The sequence below is a fragment of the Mixophyes fleayi genome, chromosome 6 (genome assembly GCF_038048845.1).
Source record: "Mixophyes fleayi isolate aMixFle1 chromosome 6, aMixFle1.hap1, whole genome shotgun sequence".
Lineage (NCBI taxonomy): Eukaryota > Metazoa > Chordata > Amphibia > Anura > Limnodynastidae > Mixophyes > Mixophyes fleayi.
The window spans coordinates 14,055,462-14,063,611 of NC_134407.1; the positions used below are offsets into that span (position 1 = coordinate 14,055,462).

Below are 8,150 nucleotides of genomic sequence, written 5' to 3' on the forward strand. Positions count from 1 at the left end.
ATGTTCATGCTGCCGAAGTTATTATGTGATGTATACTTCTGATTTTACATGCAAACATATGTGGAAATGTTTTGTGTTACATTCCTGTGAATGCATATGTGAGTCGGGTGTGTTTGTGAGTATAATTAACTAGGCAGTCCCCACTAGGGTTTAGGTTAGGGTGCCCAGCTAATGGGAGGGGGGGGGATGTAACTCCCCCTCTAGTGTTGTTGTCTGCACCTCCCAGTGACTGAGAGTGTGGCCGGCACTAGGACCCAGAGGAGACACACTGGGAATGTTGCTTAGCAACATCAAGCTGATATAAGGGATCAGAACCAGCAGAGAGAGGGAGAGGACAGAGCGCCAGGGACCCAGGACAGAGGGGAGGAGGTTCTGGGACCTCCCTTATAATCTGGGGAGCTGGTCCATCGCCTGCTGCCACTAGGGGCCATAGTACAACATCACTGACATAATACTAGTGACGTGGGGCAGATTACAGGGATAATTTACCTCAGAAAGTGACACCATGATAGAAAGTAGCAGCACACAGGGAGTGTCTGTCAGCGTCCAATTGATATATAATACCCCCCCCCCCAAAGCATGGAAGAGAGATAATACCCCTGCAGAGGAGGGGTGAGAGATATTACCCCAGCAGAGGAGGGGTGAGAGATATTACCCCCACAGGGGAGGGGAGAGAGATATTACCCCCACAGAGGACGGGAGGGAGATATTACCCCACAGAGGACATGAGAGAGATATTACCCCCACAGGGGAGGGGAGAGAGATATTACCCCCACAGAGGGGGGGGGGGGGGTGAGAGATATTACCCCAGCAGAGGACGTGAGAGAGATATTACCCCCACAGAAGAAGGGTGAGTGAACACTGCTGTGAGAGACAAATGAGGGTGAGCTAGAGAGCCACCATTTTGGATGTGACTGCCCCATTAATATTCTGTACATGTAGCCCTTAAGAACTGTGCAGGAGATGTATATAGGAACTGTACATAGTTATTTTATCAGTGCAACCATTTAAGAATGTGCTGGAATGAAGGAGTGTAAGTTTATTCTGCAATATAGAGAGGGTCTGGCGCCCAAATTATTGAGACATCTGATTGCACTGCACCCCATCACATCACCTGTGTCCCAACATCTTCACAGAGACTCTATAAAAATAACCTGCATGTGCCCTCTGGTCATCTACATCCACACCAGGAGCTAGCCAGGGCCGAGGAGGAGAATCACTACCTAAACTGTGCACCTCATACTACACACAGTGACAATTGTAAGAAATATATGATCTGAGCAGTATTTAAATTAAGAGGACACTTTCTATTACAAACATTGATGGATATTACTATGATTACAGTCAGAATCCATAGTATATACCCAGGTAGAGACAGATCTACAGCTGTCACAGGGGGTGCGATGGCTGTGGGGTCTGGCACTGAGGGGGGCTTGGTGATACTTGTCCATCCGCTACATTGACTGCACTGCTCTGCTGAGCATGTGTGGGAGCCAGTAGATACTATGTGAACCCCTGTTTCCCACATCTACAACTTTTGCTAATTACACTGCATTATTCCGATGCCTTCTGTCTTTGGTTTTCAGCCAGGTAACAATATCATCAGGAAAAAGGTGTTTATTTTTGTCGTCCTGGGATACGATACAAAGCGGCTCTCTGGATACAATTGCATCTAATGCAGAGAGCACAGCAAAACTGTATCGTATAATGAGACAAATACATAAGCAACTCTGCCTGGTGATATAAATACATGGCTGGAAAGTGCAGAGTAAATGAAAAAAGTTAAAACAATAAATCTAGTAAAACTGGCAAGAGAGCATGTACAAAGCAGTAGATAAATGTCATTTGAAAGTTTTTTTTTCTCTTTAAGAAACAAAACATAAACTAGACAACGAAACATAAAAATCAGGGTGTAAATGTATCAAGATGTGATTTTGCATTTCCAGCAATTTTCTCGGGCGAGTTTAAACTCACTAATGTATTAAACGGCGATTTCATGTTGTCCACCCCCCCTACAACTTTAGCTAACTACACTGCTTTATCCCACTGGCTTCTGTCTTTGTTTCTCAGCCAGGTAACAATATTATCAGGAAAAAGTTGTTTATTTTTGTTGTCCTGGGATATGATACAAAGCGGCTCTCTGGATACAATTGTATCCAATGCAGAGAACACAGCAAAACTGTATCATATCATGAGACAAATACATAAACAACTCTGCCTGGTGATGTAAATACATGGCTTTAAAAAGAATATATTTAAACAGTTAAACAATAAATCTAGTGAAACTGGGAAGAGGGCATGTACAAAGCAGTAGATAAATGTCATTTGAAAATGGACAATATTTCTTTCTCTTTAAGTAACAAAGCAAAAACTAAACAACGAAACATAAAAACCAGGTGGATAAATGTATCAAGCTGCGATTTTGCATTTCCAGCGATTTTCTCGGGCGAGTTTAAACTCACCGATGTATTAAACAGTAATTTAATGTAAAATCACCATTCTTATAATCAGTACAAATCCTGACGTTTTGCTACTCTAGCAATACAAGTCGCCAAATATATGAAGCTGCGATTTTGCAAACTCGCCTGAGTTTGAATTTAAATTAGTTGAGCACATTTCTGTAATGTTTCTTAATCAGTCTACAGTATGCGCTATATTATTATTTTTAGTTATAAAGCGCCAACATATTACATACTCATGTACATTGAGGGGATCATGGCACAAAAAAATGAATTGCAATGAAGTGGAACAGAAGGTAAAAATGGGCCTGGCCAATTTTACCGATAAAAAAGAAGTGTAGGGAACAGTTGAAACTTAAGGTAGCAGAATAACTATTGCAGCTGCTAGTGAGTAAAGTGCCTGTGGCTATTCTTAGCCATCTGCATTGGTGGCTGCCATTTCTGTGCAATATCTCTATGCATTTACCTACTTGCATTTGTTTAATTTAGAGTTGGATGTAAATGCTTCAGAATGTTGTAATTTTGTACATTTTGTAAAATGTGTTGCACCGCCCATATACCCAAATTCCACACTTATTTTACGATGCGTGTATCTAACACCTGCAGCCTCTAGCACTTCAAAAGGCAGATAAGGGGCATTCAAGTGCAAATACATTATAGTATTGTAAGGGGCATTAGATGCACATTAAGCAACCCTTACCCTTGAGATGCATCTTATTTTGACTTACAAGTATCTTTAAAATATGTCCCTTACCAAGAGCAAATCAATGTCTACATATGATGGGTGCAAATTTCTGTAATGAATAAATGTATTTTTTTATTTTATTATATTGGCTTACTATCTAATTACCAGTGGGGCAATATTTTTTTTTCTCATGATGTTAATATTTCCTGATGGGAACATGATTTAAACTACATTCTTGTGACAATACAAGTTTTCATGTGCATGCTGACACTTGTAGTGCCACAAGTATGTACTTTTAATGGTGTCCCCATCAGGAAATATTAAGTGCTGTCACATCATAAAAATATAAATAATGCCCCACTGCTGATAAAAGATTAAGCTCTGTAATATAATAAAATAAAAATAAAATCCCTAACATATAATCATTAATTAAATAGGTCCCACTAAATTATTCCTAAAATATTTTGTCCCATGTAAGAAAATTAATAATTCTTTTTGCCCCTCTACAACAAATAACATGCTTTATTTCAACTTCCATTGTACCTCCTGTTATATTAACATTCACCAGATAGCTTAAGCAACATACTTTTATTTCTGTTCAATCTCGGGTGAGTTTCAGTTTCAGTTGAAACTCGGACGAGTTTGTGGTTAATCTCCGACGAGATTGACTACAACATGAGAGAGATAGTTGTTTTAAAATTGAAACAAATGGCAGAGATTGGATTTTGGAAAGTCAAAATCGCAGATTTATACATATGGCGATTTTACACTTAAAATCTCTGGTTATCTCTCGCGATTTTAAATTGCTGAAATATTTGCAGCTTGATACATTTAGCCCCCAGGTGTGCTAGTGCTCAAATAGGAGTAAGGTATAATACATATATGCATGTGATGAATATATATATATTTATAGATATATTTCATACCATCTACTTTATGGAGTCTGTTAGTGTTCATTTGTTAACATTGCATTTAGGAGCAAAAGTTGCGCCATCACAGCAATTATCTTTGTATCTGTCCAATGACAGCTTAATCTCTGATTGGTTGCTATTCTTAAGTGCACATTTTGCATTGAAATGCAATGTAAGTAATTTGCCCTATTGTTTCTTACCTGGCTGATACTAAATACCTTACACATCTATAACTTACAGCTGTGATCTCCCTCCAGTAATCAGAGACAGGAGAGAAACACTCAGCAGAATGCTCTTCGCCAACATCCTGGCAGACGGTGATGAGAGATAAGGATACTGTAAGTCTTAATTACACTCCTTACTTTTATAGACCTGACCAAGAGATGTAAGCCACTCACACTTCAGTACGTCTCTACAGCCACCACATCAGACGTCAGATATGCTTCAGGCAGTTAATTTAATTGGGGATCTGTACAAATATGAGCCAGTTAGGAATATTTGCTAAGTTTGAAGTAGTGTCAATAAAGGAAATATCAAATGTTTGGACTGTAAAAGGGAGAAATATTTTGATTAAAGTTTTAAAACGCTTTGATTTCATATTTTCCCTCTTCACTAGCCGAGAAGAACAATACCAGCCTCAGGGCAGAGGCAACTCCTTTGTAGGCAATTTTCAATGTGTCCTGAATGGACCTGTGGCATATGATATTAGTGCATATTGCCATGGGGAGGCAGAATTGATCAGTTGCTGCACACAACATTATAATGTTCCTATAGAGTGTAAGCTTGCGGCAGTGCCCTCTTACTGGGTAATTTAATGCTCAATCTTCTGTTATTCATGTAATTGTTCCCAATTGTACAGCACTGCGGAGTATAGAAATAAATGTAATTAAATGAAAAGAGAAATTGTGATATTGTTGCAGCAGAATCATTTTGCACTCTGCTATTTTCATTAGATACAAACGATCCATTGCCAATGTTAGACTGCAGCATAGTAAGCCTACAGTGAGGACACTGTAACTCTATACAGAGCTATTTATCTAATGAAGAATTGTTTAAGATTAGGCCTGCTATATTAAAATCTAGATATAAAAACATGCATCAATAAAGGGTTTTCAAAACATATATGTAAATGGGAATCACTTGTACAGTGGTGGAACCTGAAAAGGGGTAAGTTGTCTGTCATTTGTCTTTTTACCTGTCCTGTTATTTTGTTCAGTTTTAATACTATAATATGAATACAACAATACATACTGTCTTTTGTGCTATTAAGTTTCATACTATCTGTGGAGTTGGTCAGTGAGCTCATGTTCAAGCTGTTTGCATGTATAGTGGGTAAAAAATTACTAGTAACTTACCCCTTACCATTACAATATTTTGGCAAATATTGAGTTGGCAATAATTGCAGGACGCCCTTTTATGAAGCAAAACACAGCAGCTCTGCAGCGCAAATGCAGAATTTCTCCTGGGACGTATTTATTTCTGAAGCAAGATGGTGGCAGTTGTGGAGGAGCAGAAGTTGGCGCAGGCAGAGGGAAGGACTTGAACAGAGTGAATGATTCTTAATGAAGTACTGAGCTAGTGCATCCGTGCGCTAGTGCATCCGTGAGCTAGTGCATCCGTGCGCTAGTGCATCCGTGTATCTCATATTGCAGAGTGGTGCAGAAACGAGTTTTCATTATGGAGTGTGATTAAAGTAATGAGATAAAGTGGTGGAGATGGCTGTTTTTCAGGGATGTCCTTTGCATGTACAGCCATTCCCATTCTACTTTCTGCATCAATTCACACCTGGCAGAGAATGGGTCTTGTCCTATAATTTTAATGAGACAAAACAGTGCAGTGTGTAAATTGAATGCAAAAAAATAGGTGGTGCACTCTAACCCACCCACCACCACATACACATATCTCAAACCATCAGCCAGCGCTGTGGTCCAAATATGATGAAAACAGGTCTTTTTTTAATAATATTTATTAAAGTTGTGAACAAGAGTGTCTTGCTTAGAGAAGTAGTTTATGCAAAGGAAACAGGCACCTACAGACACACACACACACACACACACACACACACACATAGATGAACAAACAGAATCACTAGTCGGAGAAACATGAGAGAGTTGAGGAAGTTAAATAAATAAATGTACACTGCTTCAATAATGGTGATCATTCATAGCTTATCAGTATTGAAATCTCTGGGATTGTCATGTAATACAGTTTGTAAATAATGTATAATAGAGGCTTCTAAAATTACAGCTAACACTGTAACCCTTCCAAGATTTTCTTTCTTAACTTTCCAAGCCAACTAAACTATCCAATAGTGAGAGAAAAAAAGGCGCGCTTCTTTAAATTAATGAAATGTGTACAAGTAAATAAAATCATTTAAGATGGCAGCCAAGAGCAATGTGCAAGTGTAAATAAAAGAAAAATATTGTCCAGTGCTCAGAAACAAACAATATATAAAAATCACTGCGTCATCTTATACACAAAGGAGAATTTTGTGCACAATATAGCTATATCGGGGTTAAGCTCACCTGCCAGCGTCAAGGCATCTCCCCTACAGGAGATATATAATATAGCTATATTGTGCACAAAATTCTCCTTTATGTATATGCTGACACAGTGATTTTTATATATTGTTTGTTTCTGAGCGCCGGACAACTAAACTATCCCCCTATATAGTCATACAACCAACATTTTAATTGTTCTCTTCTGATTTAGATTATTTGCATGAGATATTTTTACCATTCTTGTGTTACTAGGGCACAAATGAGGTCAATTTGGTTTTAACAAGGTATATCCCACATATGAGGGAAGCCATGCTCTGAGCACTTTCTGCCCTACAGATACCATTAATCTGTAATTTCCACTTGGGCCTTTTGGAAGTCACTCTCTCGCTTGGCAAAATTAGTGCCATATAACTTTCTCCATTCCATCTTTCTCGGAGTCAACCATAAGCATTGGTCCCACAAATATAATATAGTCCCGCAAGAGAAATTGGAGCCCTGGAAATATTTTAGAACCACCAGGAAGTTTTATGCTAATCAGTGATGATAGTATTGTAGTATTGTAGATAGTAGTGCTATAATATCTGCCCCTGCAAATTAATTACATAACTGTTCTCCTCCTGGGTATAACTGTAGCAGCTATAATTCACCTATTGGCTTCCAGAGATCTTACTAGCACAAAACTGTTCTATCAGTGTGTCCTTCAGAGGAATAAATATTTTGATCTTGCTCCACTAATCTGGTGGTCAGTTTTAGAGTTGTCTTGTAAAAGTTATCAAAAAAGTTGAATGAAACAATTAACAATGAAGTTCAAAATAAAAAAAACATATGTTAAAGCACTAGCTGCTGAAATAAGAGGGATAGGTAATCACCTGTACTTGGTTGTTCCAAATGCACAACTAAAGTTACTTCCCATTCCCCAGTGCACTTTATATGACAAATATGACTAGCAATATGGTATATTAGATTGACTTTTGTTTCTAGTTATCAAATAGCCATTTAGCAATGTCTCTAATGTCTCCTGCAGAAATATCTCTTTCCTGCCAGGTTTAACAAGTGGTCCTTCATCTCTGACACTCTGGGCCTCTGTTGGTTGGACCACAAGTGTATAAGTAAACTCAATGGCATTTACCCTCATTAGGAAGCATCAAGCTCAAGAACATCCCGTTGTCATATTCTAATATATCCTGATGAAAAATGGCTCCAGTCTTAGCAAGCCCTAAACCATGGTGTTGCAAGATGGCCTACCTGGCTGCCATGAATGCAGTTTGGGTTTGGGTCTCTGCTAAAGTCAGTCTTATATTGGCTATAAAAGCTTTCCAGAATTCCACCACAACAATGAACAGTGGGGCCTACTTTTTGGCCTTGGGTGCCTGTAGGTCCTGTACAGTTGGTATTATATTGTCTGGAATGGCGCACTGGGTCCAAACCATCCTATAAACAAAAGTTTTACCTATGATCTGACACCTTCAATCTCTTTTTTTCACATCAAATTATTGAGCTATATCCTAATTTACCTGTTTTAGCTTGTTCCTGGCTTGTTGATATTGACCTAGTCCTGTTTTTGACCTTGTTCCTATTGGTTTCTGCTATTGAT

General features: G+C 38.7%; 1 long non-coding RNA gene across 2 annotated transcripts; it reads left to right on the forward strand.

The window, feature by feature from the left end:
- The first annotated feature begins 436 nt into the window (after positions 1-436).
- Positions 437-7,652, forward strand: LOC142160197 (uncharacterized). Of its 2 annotated transcripts, none has more exons than XR_012693096.1 (3): positions 437-850; positions 4,296-4,393; positions 7,581-7,652. It is a non-coding gene; the product is annotated as an uncharacterized LOC142160197 (long non-coding RNA). The 2 variants fall into 2 exon arrangements; XR_012693095.1 differs by lacking the exon at positions 7,581-7,652 and adding an exon at positions 5,461-5,555.
- The last annotated feature ends 498 nt before the right edge of the window (positions 7,653-8,150 follow it).